We start from the raw sequence: 21748 nt of genomic DNA on the forward strand, positions 1-21748 counted from the left end.
TGACAGCAATGGCAAGATGGCTGACTGTGAAATCCTGGTGTTTGTTTGGCGCCCCTGTGCTTCACACAGCAGCACCCAGTACGGGGTATCTTTTGCTGATATTTTAATGAGGTGTGTGTCAATGCATTGTACCCGGTGAGTTGTGTGGAGTTTGTCATCATCATCGTTATCTTTATTCGGATATGCATTATCCATAAAAGTACAAACATTACTCATAATCACATACATAGTCCATCATCATTAAAATAGAAACTCAACATTAAAACTAATCAATTAAAATATTACTAAATTATCCATATCTTGATATCATCAACGATGTTAAAGTGACAATGTGCAAAGTGCAAATATTTCACAGAAAAGCAGCTAAAGACGAGCAAATCCTTAAATCTCAAAAAGGTTACAGTTAGCAGCATTAGGTGAAGGTGCAAGTGTGCATAGTACAAAATATAAATACAAGCAATCCAAAATCCAAAAATGCATATTGTTCAGCCTAAAAGACGTGAGCGGATGGCCATTTTCAAGAAAGTGCACACTCTGTATGTCATATCATCATCTTTAAGCTGGAGAATAATTTTATTTGCATCCTTACAGTCCGTTGTGCCCTTTGCCCTGAAAAACGGTATCAATAACTGCATACTATATTTTTGATAAAAAGAACAAGTGGAGTTTGTGTTGAGGGGGGGTGTCTCCCCATGCAGGGTAGTCTGGTCAGGGCTGTCAGTTCTCCTTCCCATCATGAAACATGCTTCCATTGTAGGGCGTGCAAGTTGTCTTTCAGGATGTCAGTCAGTGGTGTACTGCTTGTGATTTGCACACAAGCCCTAGCAGGGCCTTGTGTTCCCCACAGCAGGAGCCAGTGTCAGCCATCTTGTCAGTCATTTTCCACTCCCTGTGATGTGGGCATGTTTCAGAGAGGTCTTGATGGGCCAATCAGGAGGGTGTGCATTATCTGTGACTACAGGCCACATCATGCTTTTGGCTACACTCACTTCACCTGCATCCCCACTATTCCTTCCTGACAGTCAGCTGCACTGTGAGGTGGTGTGTTTGTGGTGGCAAACTGTCTGGCAGTGTCTATTTGGCTTAGTGCCACTGGCTTGCTCTATTTGTTTGTAGGTTGGTGCATATCATGACACAGTCCCCAGTCACTATGAGATGGCAGGTATTGTGTGTGTCTGACTGGCATACACATCGTGGTATGTTTATCTATTGGTTAGTGTAGCTTTGCTTGTGGTGTATGGTTTCACTGTCCCCTTGCCACACAATCTTGGGTATGTTATTTGTGTGCTCACCAGGCTCTGGGATGTCTGTTAGGCCATGGACGCTCTCTGGTGGTAGGATGTCCCGCACCTTCTCCTCCCAAGTCCTGAAGTAGACTGGTTTGGCAGGAGTGCCACCGCCAGTGCACTGACTCAGGGCGTGATCTTTTTCGATGAGGTTCTTGACCCTCCTGCGCACGTCATACCACCTGTTCTGGATGTCGTCCTTTGTGCGCCTTGCTAGTGCTTGTGCGTTCACCTTGTCCATAATCCTCGCCCACATCTTGGTTTTCTGTGAGATGGGGGTCCTTTGAACCAATGTACCAAACAAATGTGGCTCTACTCTGATGATCTCGTCTACCAGCACTTCTAACTCACTATCTGTGAACTTTGGAGGCATGGTGATGGGTGGTGGTGAGGGATGTGTGTGTGAGGGTGCAAGTGAGGGTGGGTTGGTGTTGGTTTTGCTGTGTGTATGTGTGTGTGCTTTTGTATGAGGTGCTGATGGTGTGCGAGTTGTGTGATGGGTGAGTTGTGAGTGTCTGTGGTTGCTGTGTACTGGTGTTTGCTGCTGGCTCTGTCTCCTGTTTGCAAGGGATAATGGTAGTGATTGTAGTCCTTTATATAGTTGGAGTTGTGGGTGTGTCTTTGTCCCATTGTTTTTTTTTTTGTATTTGTTGGCTTTGTCATTGCTTGTTTGGTCCTTTTTTTTGTCTTTTTTCCTTTGTTTTGTAGGCATGAAGGAGACGTTCATGTGACGGAAACGGACGCTGCTGTTGTCTCATGCGGGCTTCTCCGCCTCGTTCATGCTGCCTGTCTTCTGTGTTTGGTACGCGTCGTTCACGGCGGTCTCTATTGCTTGTTTGCCCGGTTGTCTGTGCGTGTCGGTTGTGCGGCTTGGTCTCCGTGCGAGTCGGTCTGGTTTTACACGCATTGCATCGTACTGCGCTAATCGTACATCGCAGGGATGGGTCGGTTGGTTTCATTCCGGGTTCATGTTGGTCGGTGAAAATCTCGTCGGTTTTCCGGCCGTATCACTATTTTCCCTACGGCTCGGTCGTACGGCTTGTATTCCATCTGTGTCGGTTGTAATTCACGTGTTGCATCGTACTGCACGGGTCGTACGGCGCTGGTCTGTGTTGGTCGGTCGGTATTCGGTCCGGGTCCGTGTCAGTCAGTTCGTTTTGCGGCCAGAATGGGAATCGGCCCCATAGTGCTTAGAAATTAACTGATAAAGTCTACGCGCTTTAGGTGGTGATTAATGTGGGTTACAGTCACTTAAGCCAATTATCAACCTCGTAAAGATAAACACCTGACCGATAGTGAAGGGTCTGTCAAGACCCTGCACTGTTCATCACAGCCTGACACATGGCAAGCCCTGCAGTCTCAGGCCATTCACATGGGCGCTGCTGGAATCTCCAGCAGCGACTCTGTAAGAGGCTTGGCGCGCTTACAAGCTCATGAGAAGCAATGCGGCATCTACCCTTTGCTAGAGGAGATAAACAACCGGAGCCTGCAGTGTCATCTATTAGGGTACCGGTACTCTCTCTGGCTAATGAGAAGTGCCGGTACTGAGGGCCAGAAAATTCAGTAGTGCCGGTACTCAGTACTGGTGAGTACCGGCCCATTTAAAGCACTGTAGGCACACAACACATGTTTATAACATGTTTAGAGTTTTCTCTCTGAGTTGCGTTGCTTAGATAACACCAATGCTGCTTTTAATAGCAAATCTGCGCTTATTAACCCTTAGGGATGTTTACTTCTTGGCGAGAACATAAGTATCTACTGTACTTGCAATCATTTGAATCCTAGCCTTGCTTGCAAAATTGTTGAACACATGCTTATTTTATTCCATCCTCACATTCTTTGCTAAATAATGGTAGCTATGTAATTGAAACAAACAATTCCTGTTGTGGGTTAGCCCAAGGCAATGTCCATCTGTTAGCTGTTCAGAAAATAGTAAAATGTTTTGCAATTATATTCTATCCACCTCTAGTAAAAGTGTTCAATAGTATTTAATGGCCAAAAATGAACACGCCTTAATACATTAAATAGACTAATAATAATGATTCAAGCTCAAAAACAGGTACTTCTGCATCAGAAAAATGTGCTCCTCAAGCAGCCCATTCTGCTTCTGAAATTCAATGGCTTTTGCTAACTCAGTTCTGACCCATTTTGATGACCTGTTGCACACTGCGTTCTGTGCTTTGAACACATATGGCATTGTGCATGTTTTTAAAAATGTTGGATCTGGCTTATTGACAAACTTTAAATCTATTTTGGAACAATTCCCGTTTTTTTCTGTTGTCTTCAAGCTCTTTTGATGGCATATCAACGACTTGTTTGATTGTGGAGTGTGCTTTTGCCATTTGTTTCTTACTGAAATGATCAATAACAAATGAGTAGTAGCACTCAATATCTGACTGAATATCAGTGCTACAAAGTTATTGCTTTCTATGTGGGAGGAGATCTGCTAACTCATTTGAGTACACACTGAACTCTGTTTTCACACACTACAACCTCCTCATGTGAGACCTATGTTTCATGCTGAAACTGTTTTCAGACTGTTGTCGAGAACTTTTCAGTGCAACAATAAGCTTTGCTTCCTTCGGATTGCTGCAAATTGATTAGACCAATGAGAGAGCATCAGGCATTTAGCAATACCATGGACCATCATCAAAGCTGCATTCTTTGAATCATCACTTGTGCCAACACATGTGCCACAACCAATATGTGTGGGACTGCCAATCTCACCATTCTCCGACGTATCCAGTGCCACTTCACAAATCACTTCCAGTGCTGTAGCTGAACCATTTACTCCACCTTTGGTGTCATAGTCACCTTTGCCTTCTATATGTTCTAACTGTATTCACATTCTCGCATCAACATCATGTACAGTAGGGGAGTATCAGTATCACTTCAGCTAGTTCCAATATCCTCAAATTTCCTGTGACTTTTTGAACATAATCATCTTCACCTGTGAATTCTCTCTTCAATGCTGCACATTTGCAAGTTTCCAATTGTTTCTGAATGAAATTAGCTCAGTATAATAAGAGAAAGATGATCCGTAGCCGCTTCAGTTTGTCTGTTTAGTTGCCTTAAGCTACCTTTTTTGCTTTTTCAATCAAAAAAGGTGTATTAATGGTGTATCCTCAGATTTTTACCTTGACTGCTTTTTCTGGCTGTAGAACTCTGTCTACTTTACCTCTGCTACCCAGTGGTAAAATGTCCGGTCTACCCCTTTCAACATGATGAAATTAGCATACCTCTGATTAGCATATTTTACCTTCCTATAAATCCCTAGTATGTGGTACAAGAGGGCACCTCATGGCCTGCAAGTTAAATATCACCAGTTGGTTGCAGCATCCATTGTGCCACCCACTGCAGTGACAGTGAAAACATGACTGCAGGCCTATCATGTAGCTTGGTTCAGACTTAAAACTAAACCCTTTTGACAGCTCTAAACATTCCTTTTAAATATTAAAGTTATCTCTAAGTAGGCCTCAGTATCCAAAAGCCAGGGTTCGGTATTTAAAAGTAGGACATGTAAACGTTTAATATTAAACATGTTCTTACAATGAAATGGCCCCAAAAGCTATTTTCACTGTAGCAGCGTTGGCTGTTCCATTGGAAAGCACTGTGATACAATATTACATTTAATAATGTTATTTATAACTAGGAAACAGCTACAAGTTTAATTCTTGGGCTTTTAAAAATATTTGTTACAAACCCAGTTCACTGGTAAAGTCTAGTTTTGTAATAAATGTTTTGAAAAAAGATACTTTTAAAAAAAAGTTACATTTTCCCTGCCTAAAGCATCTGAGACCCTTTTGCAGGACCTTCAGCTGTCATAGGCTTGACCTCCTCTTTGAAACTCTAACTGGAGGTCAGACTTATGACCCTTGGAGTCACTTCTGGGGTCCTGGGTACAAGTGAAGCAGGACCAGTGTCCCAGGTCCTTCAGACAGCATGGCAGCCCTCTCCTGAATCTTCTTCATGCCCAACAGTCTTCTGAGGAGGATACTTGGGATGCCACATTTATGCCCAATGCCAGTCTATCTGTGGGAGCAATTCCTGGTCACTCCCTAACCAATGGGATTAACATTCCCAGAGGTGACCTTGTTGCAGGGATTCTGCTCAGGAACAGAACTATGCTTGGGATCTTAGAACATTAGTGGATAGGAACTGAGCCACCTTTCCACCTCAGTACCACGAGCCAGAGTCCGACTAGCTATAGTGTGTCACTTGCCCTCCTACTCATACCCAGAGTGACAAGTGAATTGACACCCCAGAAAAATAACACTCCCGACCCTCTGAGGGATCGCAGTAACAAGACACCCCCTTTCTCTCGCACACTCACACTCGTCCACAATAAGATATGATAGAGACCAGAAGGAAGTTTTAAATGTTTATTTAAAATATCGTGCTCTACAATGAAGTATACGTACCACAATCAGGAAGCAACTGCCTAGAAAAAATACCATCAGCATTGTCAATAAACCGTATATTATGAAAAGCCCTGTCGTTATAAGACAGTATAGCTCTACCACCCTGGCCTTCTACAGAAGTGACCTGGTACGCAGTATGTAGGAGTCATGTGCTGATCCTGGAAATCTGGCACAGACATGGGAGATTATCATATCCGCTTGGCATACCACTTGCACATTAATGGGATGGAAATGCTTCCTGTTCCTGTACATGTGCTCACGTGGCTGTGGTGGAACCAGGCCAACATGTGTGCAGTCAATTTTTAAATTTTTTATTTGCAGAGTTTTTTATAGCGCTGGATAGACCTGGAGGTATCAGAGCACTTTACATGAGGATCAGCGACTTACAGGTTACAAAATGACATCAGTAACAGGAGCAAGTGTAAACATAGGCGAAAAACAGTGATTACACAATAACAAAAATGATTAGCGCATAGCAAATACACACATCTAATGGGGAAGGGAAGGTAGAGGGGGAAAGGTAGAAAGGGGGCAAGGGGTGTAGATAGTGTCAGGCAGACCGGCAAGGGGGAAGGTAATTAAAGGGGACAAAATCGAAACTGCTAGATGAAGGACCTACGGGAGCCGGCAGCAATGTCACAAAATGGCGGGATAAACAAAATAAATTTTAAAAAAAACCATAAAGGTAGCTGACTCCACGGCTCGATGCAGGGCTGGAAAGGGGAGGCAGTTACAGGATCACAGAGGGAGGATGCGGAGGAGGGAAGGAAAACATAAGAGGGAGAACGAGGAAAAACTATGTCCAATGTCCGGTTGGGTAGGTGAACGGCAGAGGGGGTGAACCAGAGCCAATCTCCCCTATAGCTGCCTAAACAGCTCCACTGGGCATCGGTCATGTTGCTCGTGCTCTGCGATAAGTACAACATTTATGGTATCAGCCCGCGGGGCATCGTCATAGTTCCATCGGCAGCACCAGTCCCGGTATTACTGGGAAGCGCCGTCCGCCTCACCCTCCAGCTTGCCCTCACCTCATTTCGGCCCTGTGCATCATCCCATTTCCTCATGACCGTGACCTTTATTAGGTGGGGTATTGCAGCAGGGCAGTCCTGAGTGCATAGAATAGGCATTCCGTAGAGGGGTAGGCAGTGCCCGACTACCTCCATATGAGTGCCTGTCACTTGATGTCAGTCCTCCCACATGAGATGTGAAAAAAGGTTGCCGCAGATGCTCACAAGCCCTAACAGTACACTCACCATTCAGAATTTGGTGAGGCCGGTAGGACAAATCTCAGGTAGGCGCTCAGTGGCTCTGTTCATGTGTTGGGACGGAGGTTCGAGCTCTCTATGCTTGCTCGTTTTCCCCATTTTCAGCTCCCAAAGTATGGGATCCACAAACCCAGCCAGACAGTCAAAGTAGTTGTTTTCCCAATTGGTAGCCCAAGGCAAGCCTCAGGGGGCAGTCTCTTGCACCTCTCTTCTTGCCTCCCTGTATTCACCCCATTCTTAATATAACTCCTCTTCTCTCCTGATGAATCTCTCCCCTCCCCTTTTCTGCGTGGGTTAAGGTCTATAGGGGATCAACGCTCTTCTAGTATCTTCTATCTGGGGCTCTGAGCTCTTCTTCTTAGGCCAGTCAGTTAACACACTTGACCTCGAGGCAATCAGAGGACTCTGTGATGTTCTATGGGAAACCCTGGGCTTTCCTAGGTGCCCACAGGTAGGTTGCAATGTCTCTCTTTAGGGTGCGCTCAGCTCTGCAGCCACGCTCCTTCTCATAATCCCCCAGGGTCTCCACTGTGCCTGCCCACCCCGAGTGCACTCCGCAATTTCCAATGGTTCAGGCATGCCGACATTGTTGGCTTATGTATTTTCTCCAACTGCATGGGACACTTCATGCCGCCAGACGCTTGTCACATTAGTGGCTTATGGCTCTCATATACCCCTTGGCTACTGCTTGGCCACCCTTGTACTTGTGACGGGATCAGCCGCTGGGTGAGCCCATGTCCCCATGGGATAATTCCTGAACGTAATCTATGCTGGTTCTTGTTTGGGTTTGCTTGGGGTGCGTGGGACTGTTGACTCAACCTGTTTAGGTGGTTTGAGTGGGTGGATGGGAGAATATTTGGGGTTTCGTTCTAGACAAATAGGTTGTTGGGAAGGGTGGGGGGGATTGCATTATCTCTGGATAGTCATTCTGAACGACTTGCTGACTTTAAGACTCAGCCCTGCTGTGTCCCTTTCAACTCTGCACTTGATAGATCTTTACATGTCATCTCCATAGCAGGTCCTTGTTGCACACGGACATGACACATCATGATGGCTGTATTCATGCCTTGATACAATGGCCTGCGTAATTACCTACACTGGAATATACGAGGCCTCAATTATCACCGTAAAATTCCGCTTGGTACATGCATAACTTGCACACCACAAGGTTGATGTGTGTTTTTTGCAGGAGACACATCTGACCACTAGTACTACACCCCACGTCCGCGCTCGCAGATGGAGTGAGACGTATTCTTTGATGTACTCTAACTACAGTAGAGGTGTCTCGAACTGCTTAGGAAAGGGTTACCATGGCACACCACGCATTCCCCCATAGACAAGGAGAGTAGATATGTCATTCTGGTGGTCACGCTGTACAAACAGCCAATGATAACGGTGGCGATCTCCGGCCCTAATACAGACAATCCTGACTTTTTCTTGCGAGTCTGGAGACAGGTGCAGATTATGGCTCATGGGCGGTGCTGTGGGGTAGGGATTTTAACATAATGCTGGAAGGCGCACTGGATTGCTCCGGTGCACTACAGCAGCACTAACACTCTAAATGCACTAATCTCAGACAACCAGCTCATAGATGCATGCCGTCACACCCATCAAAATGCATGGGAAGGAAGATGCTTTTCTTCTTCTCACAATTCATTGTCCCACTTATATTACTGGCTTGTGTCTTGAGATGCCCTTGCCTGGACAACATCTGTTCTGCATCTCCCACTCATGCTCTCCGACCGCACACTGGTGTGGTTGACGGTCCAGATCCCATAGACTCTCCCCCGCTCATTCTTATGGCGATTGCCCCATACGCACTGCGGCCTTTAGAGAGAAAATATGTCTTGCAATAATAGACTACTTTGCACTTAACGCTGGGTCTGTGTGATGCGTTCAAGGTGTTGATATGAGGGAATTGCATTGCAAAGCAGTCAGGGGTACTGCAGGCGATTCGCAGCACATTGAGCAAATTGGTATCGTTGATCCAGGTTCCAGAATGGGAGTATTCTAGGGATCCTAACCCTGATGCACTAGTAGGCATCAGAGACAAACCTACAGCATATCTCGAGGTGGATGAAAGGGAGACAAACTACTTGGGATGGGAGGCCTGGGTACGAAGGTATGGCGAGGGGAACCACCATGGCAGAACACTAGCCGGGCTGCTGCACAGGCCCCATGCCTCCACGTATGTGACTGAACTGATGGAGGCTGGGTCCCGGGTAGTTGCTTTGCCATAGGAACTGCCTGGAATTATGTCCTCCATCTATGCTCAGCTGTACAGTGCTGAATTGGCGTATGAACCAGAGGCACTGCAGAGCTATTTTGACTCTATCCAACTCTTTTGGCTGGACCCGGGGCATAGAGAATATCTTGATGCTCCGATCACATCAGAGGAGAATGCCCAGGTCATCGTGAGCCTGCCTGGAGACAAGGCCACTGGCCTGGATTGCCTAACGCCGGCATTCTATAAGGAATATGCCTCCATACACATCCCACACCTTATAGAGATGCACCATGACTCGCTGATACTGCGACAGTTCCCACCGTCACTGAGAGAGGCCAATGGCGCCAACAACATTAGGGGTGTGGGCAAGGTCATAAAAATCACCTTTCACAGCTGCCAATTCATGTCTCCTGGGAAAATGGATGTAGCGGTCCTTGTATGTTATCATTGCGAACAGAACATCACGTAGCACCATGCTGAACATTGGTTGAGACATCCCACCTGCGCTGGACACAGTGTACTGGAACGAACCAGTTGCAAAGAAATGCAGGGCTGCCATCACCTTACATGTTGGTTTCAAAGCAGTCGGATAGGTTCTACGAGGCCTCAGATGGGGCTCCAACTGACCACATAGGTCTTGAAAGGTAGGTCGATCCAAATGGAATTTACGTATGATGTCCTCATCCTCCATGTCCGCCAGCAATGTGAATGGATGATGCACATTTGGTTACCTCCTACATAAAATAAAAGGGGACACATGTCAATTCAATTTCCCTATGAGATGTGTCCAACATCTTACGTCTTGACTGACACAGCGCCAACAATGAATGGCCTGAAACAACAGCTTACAGCACTAGTCACATGCAGCGACACCTTGATCTAAAGTAGTTGTACACATGTTCAGTATGTACATACTGAGTACCCCCAAAACAGATTCAGACTATGTGAATGTAAAATGGTAAATTCCGACATCTTATGTCACCAGCCCTGAGAGTAGTTGACACAGCACATGTCTGAAACAGCAACACTGCTGGCTTCTACGTAGCTGCTGTACCTGCCACACCTCCTTGCGTGAGTTGGACAGGGCACACATTAACAACACAATGAGAACAGTGTGTTTATAAAGCTCAACTATCAAAATGAGTTCAGCAATCTACACTGTGAAAGAGGCACATTATGTAGTCAGCCCATCATTACTGTGGGTTGATTATTCATCTCACACAATGACATCTTTACAAATTTCAGAGTCCATTACACAACAGATCTGTGTACATGCACACAAACATCATAAGTGACGTGAGGGAGTACATGCCAATGCATGTAATCCTGTTTACTGACAAGACATGTGTAGTCATCAGTGAGTTAAATGTCACACTAGCATTGAATTTAACAATCTGGTAGCATGATTCATTGCAAGTGTCTTCTGTTCAATGATGAGTACTGGCCATTGCCATTGCTACAGCAAGATGTGTCCATAGGTGCCGTAAGCGTGCACCGCCACCGCAATCACAGTCATTGGCACCAGTTGAAAAATGCCAATTCGCGTTAGCAACCGCCTGGCCCCCGCAGTGTGACACCAATGCCCATGCCCCTTCAGCCAATGGGAACCGTGATCGCAGTAGTGAAATACACATTTGAAACCCGCGGTACTCATGCTCTGCTACCACGGTACTCATGATCCGCTACCGCGGTCCCGGTCATTGGGTACAATTGAAAGATGCACCATTGCGGTAGAGTCCCCCTGGGCCCCGCGGTGTGACACCGCCAATGCCCATGCCCCTTCAGCCAATGGAAACCGCAAATGCGGTTGTGAAATACACATTTGAAACCCGCGGTAGGCGTGCTCCGCTACCACAGGCCCGGTCATTGGGTACAATTGAAAGATGCACCATTGCGGTAGTCACCACCTGGCCCCCGCGGTGGGACACCACCATTGCCCATGCCCCTTCAGCCAATGCGATTGCTTTAGTGCAATGCACATTTGAAAATCGCGATAGGCGTGCACCGGTCATTGTTTACATTTGAAAAAAGCTGACCTGGAACACCAATTGCAGCAGCTGAGTACCACTGAAACAACCCCAGGGGGCTATATATGTCTGTGAGAGAGCCACACATTTCCACTGCATCCAGCCACTGCTGCCTGCCATTCTTCATCACAAACTGCTGCAGTTCCTGTCTCCTGGACCCAGTGATGGGGAGAACTGAGAACATCAGGGCCCGTCCCTTTACCACAGAGGAGCTGGAGGTCCTGGTGGATGAGGTGCTTTCACAGTATGGGAGGCTATATGGTGCTCCAGATGCACTGGTAAGTGTTTCAGAGTGAAAGTTTGAAAGTGCAAAGAGTGCTCACATGTTGTTGCTCTGCAGTAGTATGTGCCTGTGAGTGCAAGTTAATGTGGATGCATCCTCATTTTTCACATACCATGCTCCATACATGGCCTAGTAAATATTGCACTTGAGTATTTGGGGAGGATGGAAACAAGGACATTTCTACAGCCCTTCTGCAGCAATAAAAAGACAAACGTAGGTCTCCAACTGGGTAATGTAAGTGTGATACACTGCGTAGCATGCTAACTTCACGTCAATGGGGTGTGTAGCCTTATCTCCACAGATCCATGGCTGCATTGAAGGATGGGAGGGACATGCAGTGTATTTGCAGCCATACAGTTACGCTGCTGGTTTGGACAGTCGAAGTCAGAAAAAACATTGCCTGTGCCATGTGAAGTCAGTCATGAGGTTTTCACATGCTCATTTGTGACATTACAAATGTATTTTGTCCAGAGGGTACTGAAGAAAGTGTGTACATTTTTCATATTGCCCCCATGGATATGTGTGGATTATGCGCAAGATTAAAATGCATGTGTGTAACACTCTTGGTGGTAATTCACCTATGACACATCAGAAAAATTTAATTGGGAGATATCATCCGTCCATTGTTTTCATTGTGTGTTCTGTGTCGCATGTGTAGGCACTGTTTGCCTTCTCATGTTGTACCTGCATGTGAATTTTCTGATGGCCCACTTTTCACCTCGGTGTGAGTCACTCTGGCCTGCACAGAAGCTGCCCAATTTCAAAAGGACCCATCAGTAAATGGACTGAGTAAAACATATGTGTTGTCCACCCCTCTATTTCTCAATGAGCTATCTTATGCCTGAGGATTGCACAAGACAGGCCTACACCTTGTGGCAAGAGCGTGAGATATAAGATAAAGTCCCTAAATGTGACCTCCATGAAACAGGTAGCCATTCACTGGCCAAGGACATTGAGGGGTGTGTAGTGTTGGACACAGTGAGTCTCCCCCGACACATCATTTCAAATGCATTGTATGTCATGCTCACTCACATACTGCATCACAGATGAGGGCCACCTTCACAATAGTTTCTGTGCTGGCACTCTGCATGTGTATGAGATGTCCATGTACTGTGTCCGTCATCATACATGTATACCATTCTATATGATTATTTGATGCAAATGTACTACGTGTCATGCTGTATGGGCACTGCTCAACATATATGTATCGGTGTGCTATGTTTTTTCATGCTCCTGTACTGAAACACGGTGGTACATAACACAGTGTCAATGAAACTTCCTCTTCTTGTCTCACATGCCTGCAGCTTAAAGTCCGCCAGCGTAAGGCCATATGGAGGGCCATTGCACGCAATGTGCGGGCTCTGGGTGTCTCCAACCGATGGCACACAAACTGTCACAAGAGGTGGGATGACATTTGCCGGCTGAGCAAAAACGTGACAGATGACGCTGGGGATGCTCCCTCGGACTGTAAGGTTGGTGCGCAGGAGCATGACACGACTAATGGCCCGCATCTTGGCAGTGACACAGCCAGAGCTGGATGGACGCTTGAGGGCCCATCAGCAGCAAGTTGGGGGTGAGTATTCTGTGAAGGGTGACTTTGGGTGTGAGTGAATGCATGTATCCCAACCCTGAGCCAGTGCAGAGCTCAGTGATGTTTCGAGTGTGACGCAATGGCTTGTAAGTGGCCTCTGTGTTGAGTGCAGCTGTCATGCAGTTCGCTACATGTTCTTTCTCATGTGTTTAATAAAATGGGCCTTGGCATTGCAAGATGAGATGTGGCCTTCTGACATCTGCTGCATTATGGGTGTCATGGACATCACCGGGCAGTGAACAGCAGTGTGCATCATCTCAGTGTGCTTTTGTAGATGTGTGCAGAGCCTAACTTTGAAATTGTGAGAACTACACATCCGACACCAAAGTGCAAGTGTTGTTGTGCTTCAAAGTACAACATAAAGGATATCAGTAGCTCATGGCCATTGCAAAAGGACATTTGGGAGTCAGTATCTGTGTTGTTCCCTTAAAGTGACTCCATATGTGACAGAGACAAAATGTTGAGATGAATATCTGTCTCACCTACTGGCACATGGGTATGGTTACAGAGATTAGTATGTTAGGTTACAAGGAGGTACGGGGCAGCTATTTGGCTGTGTCAACGTCACATGGGGCATTAATGTCTATTATGCATGTTTTCATGCATCTTTGGAGGATTGCATAAAGGATGCATATCTAGACTGCACATGGTGGTGGACAACATGGGGGTATCATTTCCTAGTTTAGTGCTTTGCGTGCATGTGATGTTTGGGAGCATGGCACTATACAGAACCTACATCTCTGTCTATTGCAGCATCTACTGAGGGCACGGAAGGACAGGGGACGGACACCAGTGGTGAAGCTGCTGGCACGACTGCTACACATGAGCTAACTGACACTGATGTGACCAGCGCCTTGGAGGGGGACAGGAGAGTCCTGGATAAATCATGCCCGGAAACACCAACCTCCACATCATCTGACTCAAACAGTGACTCCTCCATGCTGGCGGGAACAGGGAGTTTAAATTCTGCCTAATCTTCCCCCACACATCGTCCAGTGCCCACCCTCCCGCCTGCTACCACCAGTGCTGTCTGTGCCCGCAGGCCTGGGACGAGTAGAGTGTCCTTCCCCCCCCAGGCACCGCTGCCCCTGTCTCCCCCGCTGCCCTCAGTGTGGAGGCAGTGGACCTTTTGTGGGATAGGCTGCTCTCCTGAATGCCTTTCAGGATCATGACAAGAAGTTGGCGCAGGTAGTTGCCTCCATGGAGGGCATTCATTATGATGTGGGTGGGCTACACAGAACTGTCCAGTCTTTGTCCTCCACAGTGATGGCAGCCATTCAGCTGTCACAGGCTCCCAGTCCAGCTCCTGTCCCTTCAGCAACCACCCTGCCAGTGGCACCACCTGACGAGAGTTACCCACACGCCAGAGCCCTCAGGCACCAAGTCTTCCGCACGCAGCACACGACAGCAGCACTCCAAGCAGCCAAGAGCACAGACACCATCCACAAAACACAAAAACAAAACAGGAGCTCAAAGGCAAAAGCCCTTCACGTGACACTCGGGGGCATCAGGCCAAGAAGCAGGCCTCAACCTCACATTCATCGGAATCATCCCCATCCAAGGGCACTCCCATCCCCACACCTGCTCCCAAAGACAAACAAACAGTTGCCTTGTCAGCTCTGAACCTGGTGCCTGCAAAGTCTCAGCACCAACCCCTATCTAAGGCAGATTCACTCACAACGTCAACTCCCACCCACACCCCTGTGAAACTGGGATAGGAGAGTAAAGTGGGGGGTTTACCTGAACAACACGGGATGGAAGGGAAAAGGCAAGGTCACCTCAAGCGTACCACCAGATCCAGCAAATACCCACAGGGAGAGCCACCTGCACCTGATACACCTTTGGTGGAGAGTGAGGCTGTTGTGCTCACTTCACTTCCCACTCCGTCCAAGACACTTGTGGGCTATCGAATCCCCAAGAAGTTGAGACCCAGCCCTCAACATTCACCCTCACGCACTGTGCCTACACGCAGCATGTCTCCACCTCCCCGTGCCACCACACCACCCGGTCCAAGCAGCCCGCAGGCTCCCACAGCCACTATTGCCTCTACCTCAACTGGTCCTCTCTCCCAGGTCCAGTCCTCCAACTGTCCCCGATAATCAGCCACCTACCAATTCAAATGACAGCCAAATCTGAGGCAAAGTCCCCCTCCCAAAACCATCTCTCCCGCAGCGGTGCCTGGACTGCCCATTTGTATCCCCGGAGCTGTGGTGATGCCCCTGACAGTGGACAGTGTTTCCCATTCCCTGTGCAGTTTCTCATGCACACGTGTGCACACCGGAACTATGGACTGGCCAATGGCCTTGCTGTTTGTCACTTTGGGTGCCCTTTCCCTGTGCAGTTTCTCATGCACACGTGTACATACTTTGATTTTGGACTGGCCAATGGCCTTGCTGTTTGTCACTTTGGTGCCCATTCCCTGTGCAGTTTCCCATGCACACATGTGCACATCAGAACTATGAACTGGAAAATGGCCTTGGTGTTTGTCACTTTTGATGCCTATCTGGGTCTTATGTAATAAAGAAAGACAGTTACTCCTGTTGTCTTCTTTGTCAATGACCTTGCTAAATAAAATGTTTTCTGTATGGGTATGGTTGCATGTGACACATGCTCTGTATGCAACTTTAACATTGCCAATTGCTTGTTTTACTTTTTCAGAGTTTGCCAGAGGTGACAGGCACTTTTTTTCTTGTTGACTCTGAGGCATGAGGATGCAATGATGGTAGTTTGTGATGGTCTACTGTTATCCTAAGCATTCTATGGTCAGGTTTGCTAAACGTTTCACGTTTCATGTTAGGATGCAATACCACAACAGAGGTGAATTCTATCCACAGGATTACTTGCTGGGTGGCCAGGGTCCATCATATTTGTGTGATCTTTCTGGATGTGTGAACAACTGGGTTGATGTGTGGTCATCTTGTGTAGGCCTGTCTTCAGAGTCACATGGGTGCATTTGAATGTGTGAACTTGAGTAGTCATACAGTGTGAATGGGCTGTCATTGTCAGTAGTGTTGATGTGTGTGTGCCCCTGCAATGCCAACTACACACGTATGATCCAGGTAATGAGTGCCTGTTTGTTTAAATTGTCAGCCATGTGCTTCAGATTATGGGTACATGTGGGAGATGTAGGTTGGGCATTGTGCAGTGTGTTGGTGTGTCCTTGCACTCCTGGGGGACACCTGCTTGTTGTTGCTGCCAGTTTTGAGTATGCAGAGTGTGTGACAGGCAAGTCTGTGTTGTGTTTTGTTGATCAGCCATGTGTCTTGTTTCTGTTTGTGCTCACTGTGCAGACCTGCTCAGCCGCACTGACATTATTTTTGAATTTTCTCATGCATTGCTGTCACTTGACCCATTTTTGGCTCCAGTATGTTATGTGGTATGTGGAGTCATACCATCCCCTATATGTGCTTCTGATGCCTACATATTGTGAGTTACTCCTCTATGTGTTTGTGGACTGTACACTCACCTGTCCACTACTGCTGTGTGAGGATGATCTGGGTACAGGATCAATGTGCCACTCAGGACAGTTTAACAATTAGTTTTAGGATATTGTATTCTACTGGTTTGCAGTCATGGTTGCTCATGTGCAGTGCATGTGTTTGAACATCACAGTCCTCTAGTCATGTTGTTTGCATCTGGGTTTCCATGAGATATGCATCTGTGAGTGAAGGCTAAGTTGTATGTGTGTTTGCTGAGGTACTGCTACCTGAGTGTGATGTTATGTTTGTGCTGTGATGACTTGTGTTGTGGGAGTTCATGGTGTGGCACTCAGTTATGTGTGCTACTGGTTTTGTAGTTTTGCACACACTGCTTGGTGTGCATGCAGTGTTGTCAGTGTATGTTGCCTTGTACTTGCTTGGTGTCCCCCCCCCCCCCCGATGTCCAGCTGAGTTTGCAATGTGATGGATTGGTATGTGCCTCTGTTGCGTTGTTCTTGTGGGTGTATGCAGTATTTGGCCTGTGTTGGCTCTTTCTGTTGACAGGTGCAATGTGTGTATGATGTTCTATTTGCATGACATTGTGTGTGAGTACTTTGTGCATTGTGATACATTCATATGTGTGTTGCATGTATAATGTGAAGTTCTTGTGTGTATGTCACATTCAGCAATGTGGATTCATGTTGATGGACTTGTTTTGAGTGCACACTATTGGTTTTTCCTCCTATTTTAGGATAGGATAGGATTTTGGGCCTGTTACTTGTCCAGATTGTGCATGTGCCTGCTTGTGGTACACTATGACACCATGTTCACGTGATGACTGTTGTGGTGTGTATGTGTGTGTTAGCTTATTTGTCCCCTTGATACCAGTTATTGTTCACGATTGTTTTTTGATGATGCAATTCTTGTTTGTGTTGGTGTATGGTGTCTGTGCATTTGTCCAGAGTGACAATGTTGTGTATTCCTGTTCTGTCTAGGGTCACATTGACTTTCCATTGTTTGGCTGCACATGTCTGGGCTTGTTGGACTTCTGTGGATGTTGTTTGTGAGCTTTGTGTTTGGCTATTGGTTGTGTGTCAGCATTGGTTCTGGCATCCCTGAGTGTGAGTCTGATATTTGTGGATGCACCACAGGGAGTGTGATTGGTTGTCAGTGAACTCACAGGACATCATTTGAAACATTATGATTGTTTCACACAGGTGTTGCAGGTGTGAGGTAGGTAGATGAGGGGCATGTGTGAAGGTCCTACTTGTGTTTGACAGTCAGGGAGTGTGGCAATGAACCATGTGTGTTGTGCTGATGACATACACATAGCACGTGAGTTGACACAGATGTGTGGCTGGTCACTATATGACATCTGAGACTTCCTATCATTCCTGTGCCTTGAAGTATCCCTGAGGTGTTGCACAGAGGTCACTTTGGTTTAATTTCAGTCACTGTGCCACCCATGTCTGATTTGATGGCCTAAGGGTGGTGTGACATGTTCCTTCTCTTGCATGTGATTTACACATGCTATGTGGCTTGCTCCATGGCTTTCCAGCACTGTCCACTTCACTTTTAGCTGGCCCATTTTTTTGTCCTTCATTGCTGCTGACCTATGGTATGAGTATGTGACAGAGTGTCAGTGTGGGGTCTTTCTGAGGGACTGGACATGCAGTGTGAACAGTTCAGTGGATGCTCATATGCAGTGTGAGTCTTCATTTTGTAATTATGCTCAGTTTGATTAACATGAGTGGAAGGTAGGTGTGAGGAGGAGGGTTTTCCAGCCCCTAAGATTCTGTGCAGGGTGTTCCTCATCACCCCACCTTCCCAGTCAATCTCCCTTCTCCTTTGATGTGTGAGGTGCGAGGTTTGGCTACACCTGGCTGATTGATTGTGCAGGGGGGCACAGGAGGTGCACACAGCATGTGCCCAAATTGGTGTGTGGTGTGTACTGTGGGAAGGGTGAGGGTGGAGCCCAGTGAATCAGGGCGGATTGCCCATGCCTGGCGCAGGCCCTGCCTACTACATTGTGCGCAGGTTTTTCCGCATCTTCACCACTGCCCTGAGTTTCCTGGGACATTGCAGTGATTTAAGGTTGATGGGTGACCCGGATGCAGAGGTGTGGGTTTCTGTCAGGTAGGACATGTATAAGTACACTGGGGGATATGTTCCTGTCCCCACCAGAGTGTCTGATGTGGACAGGAACTGTATGTCAGCACGGGAGTTGTGTGTTGTGGTTGTGTGCGGATTTGTGTTTTTGCGTACCTGCGACGTTGTCCACGGCGGTGTCTTATTTGCGGGTAGTGGATGAGGTGCAGCAGCGGAAAGGCTTGAAGAGCTGGATCCATAGCGGTCAGGACCACGTGGAGGGGACCGGGACTCGAGTTTCGCTCACCAGTGTACTGCTTCCGCCGTCTCCGGGTGGGTGGATTCTCCACTGTGGTGTGATGGGCTGTTTGCAGCATCATGATTTGTACAACGGACGGGACGTCATTCCGCACTGCGGTGTTTCTCTATTGGCTCCCTCCACCGCGGTTGCGGACAGAAAAATCTGGCGGTTCACGTAACTCCGCAGCGGACGACAAATGGGCTATGTTTGCCCATCATAATATAGCGGACGAGGGGACTGCCGAAGGAGTGCGGAAAAAGACGTTTTCCGCCACCGCCAGCACCGCAGATGTGCCATCCTAATGAGCCCCTATGCTTTTGCTTCTTTCTTACAAACACGGGAAGACAGTATGAGCAAGAATACCCCGTGTCCAGTGAAATGTTGCCTCTAGATCAATATGATGTTATAATCTATACCGATGGTTCGGTTGAGCTGAGGTTGGTATTAAGTACAAATATTAAGCGGTGAAGGGTGTCATGAAAGATGGTGTTTTTCAGGCACAAAAAACACATATACAGAAACTTTAAGTAACTGAACTTCTCAGCTGGCTGAATTGAAAGCTTTGGTTTTGGCACAAGAGAATACGGATCCTGAAATTCCCACACTGATAGGCTGCGATTCCTATTACTGTGTCCAGGCTTTTAATGATAATCTACCTTACTGGTACTTGAATGGATGGATTTTCTGATTCTAAAGGAAAGGGTATCAAGAATAAATTGCTTTGGGGGAAGGTGGCAGCATTATAGGATGCTTTACCACAGGCTCATGTTATTCAAACATTGGGTCATCAACAAGTTGGTATACATGTTGCAGGGAATTCTTTGGCTGATGAAGCTAGCAAGGCAGCTGTTCAGACAGTTTTAGTAGCAGTGATTACTCATTCACGAACGAGGATTGATGTTGACATCATGGCTGCGATCACTGCTTCGGCTAGTCCCGAGCCCTTTTCTGAAGGCTATTCAGCAAAATACTCCTATCTATTTAGTCCTCAAAATATCCCCATAGCCTGTATTTCCGGGGCTAGTGATCAAGTGATACCCAACAGGGAATGCAGGTTAGGGTTAATAATACCTGCTCATAAGGGGGTTAGCGTCTGCTGATGATGGTATGGCGGCTATAGTTTCTTTACTACAGAAACGCTACTGGTATCAGGGTCTTTGATAGCAGACTAAATATTATGTCCTTAGTTGTGACATTTGTCAGCAAATTAAGAATTCAACTGCTACACTCCCACCGCAGAAATCTCTTTTAGTTTCCAGCAAGCCCTTACAATGTGTATATTTGGATCATTGTGGACCACTCCAAATGAATGATGTCTCTAAATCTATCCTGTTGGCTGTTGATCTTTGTTCTTGATTTATATGCGTGTGGCCACAGTTATCGGCTGATGCACAAATTGTTATTAAAGACTTGTAAGTCTTTGTAGGTGCATATGCTGTAGCATCATTCCACTCGGACCAGCGACTAGCTTCCTCCTCTAAGGCTTCCAGGATACTATGGGCAGCCTGGGTGTTGCTGTGCATTATTCCGCCATCATCGCTGACCACTCCATTTGGAAGATGCCTTCAAATTGATCCTAGTGGCTGTTGATCCTTGTTCTTGATTTATATGGGTGTAGCCACATTGATCGGCTGATGTACAAACTATTATTAAAGACGTGCAAGTCTTTTTAGATACATATGCTGTAGCAGAATTCCACTCGGACCAGGGACTGGCTTCGGCCTCTAAGGCTTACCGGGATACTATGGGCACCCTGGGGTTGCTGTGCATTATTGCGCCCCCTATGATCCTGAGGGAAATATGATATTGGAAAAGAAGAACCGTGACTTAAAGCAGTTCATAACAGCTAGAGTATTATGTTCAGGTCATAGTTTGATCCATCACCTGTATGGAGTCCAGAAAGCATGAAATAATCAGCCTAGAAGGTCTTTGGGTGACCGGACTCCCAAAAACTTCTGTTTGGGCTTCAAATGTATGCTCCAGATCTTGATAACTCTGGTGCAGTGGCTAAAGATGTGCCCTTTGACATCAATGAACATTTCTCTGTCTTACAGGAGTTACAAGACTTCCGAAATGAAAACTCTAATTTGAATTCTACACTTTCTGCCACTGACAAAGTGAAGGAGTAACCAGTGGTTGCTGGGTGCATTCCTAAAGTAGGGATATAGTCCGAGAGAAGATTGAAGCTAGCGGTTTCTGAGTAGTTCCTTCACACTTCTCCCTACCCTGCACAAAATTCATTTACATGCATTAAACAGTCCAAATCTTTCTACATCCCGACTAGGGTCTACAGATGCTGAGTTAATGATGATAACACAGGGTGTGTTTCTGACATGAGTTTGGCATTTTACACTCCTGCTCCTTTCATTGATGTTTTATACAATCAACCACCTTTGGAAGTACAAATGTGCTGTCCTTAGCCTGCAGAGGTTCCTATTTTTGCTAAAACTGCTTCTGGTTCTTTTGTTGACATTGAGGATTTTCGCATTCCTATACATGCATTTTTTCTTTGCCAGAAACAGACTTATTATATTCCTTCATGGCCCTACTGTTGGATTTTTCTTTCATTACTTTTTCTTTTCCTCTGGATTGGTTTTATCACTGTTTTCTTCCTAGCTTTCAATGGGGACTATTTTCTAGATCGTGCTTCACCAGAACTTGTAGCTGAGGTGCTTACGCCCCTTTCTTTTTCACATAAGGTCCTAAGAGACTTGTCCCTGGTTAACATTATGGCAATTCCTATTCATGATGGTATTGTTTGGCGTAAAGTTCCCTATGACATTTTTGGTACAACTGAAAACTTGCAAATTCCATATGTTTTTAAAGTTCCTATAGGTGAC

This window comes from Triturus cristatus, chromosome 1_1 (genome assembly GCF_964204655.1).
Source record: "Triturus cristatus chromosome 1_1, aTriCri1.1, whole genome shotgun sequence".
Taxonomy (NCBI): domain Eukaryota; kingdom Metazoa; phylum Chordata; class Amphibia; order Caudata; family Salamandridae; genus Triturus; species Triturus cristatus.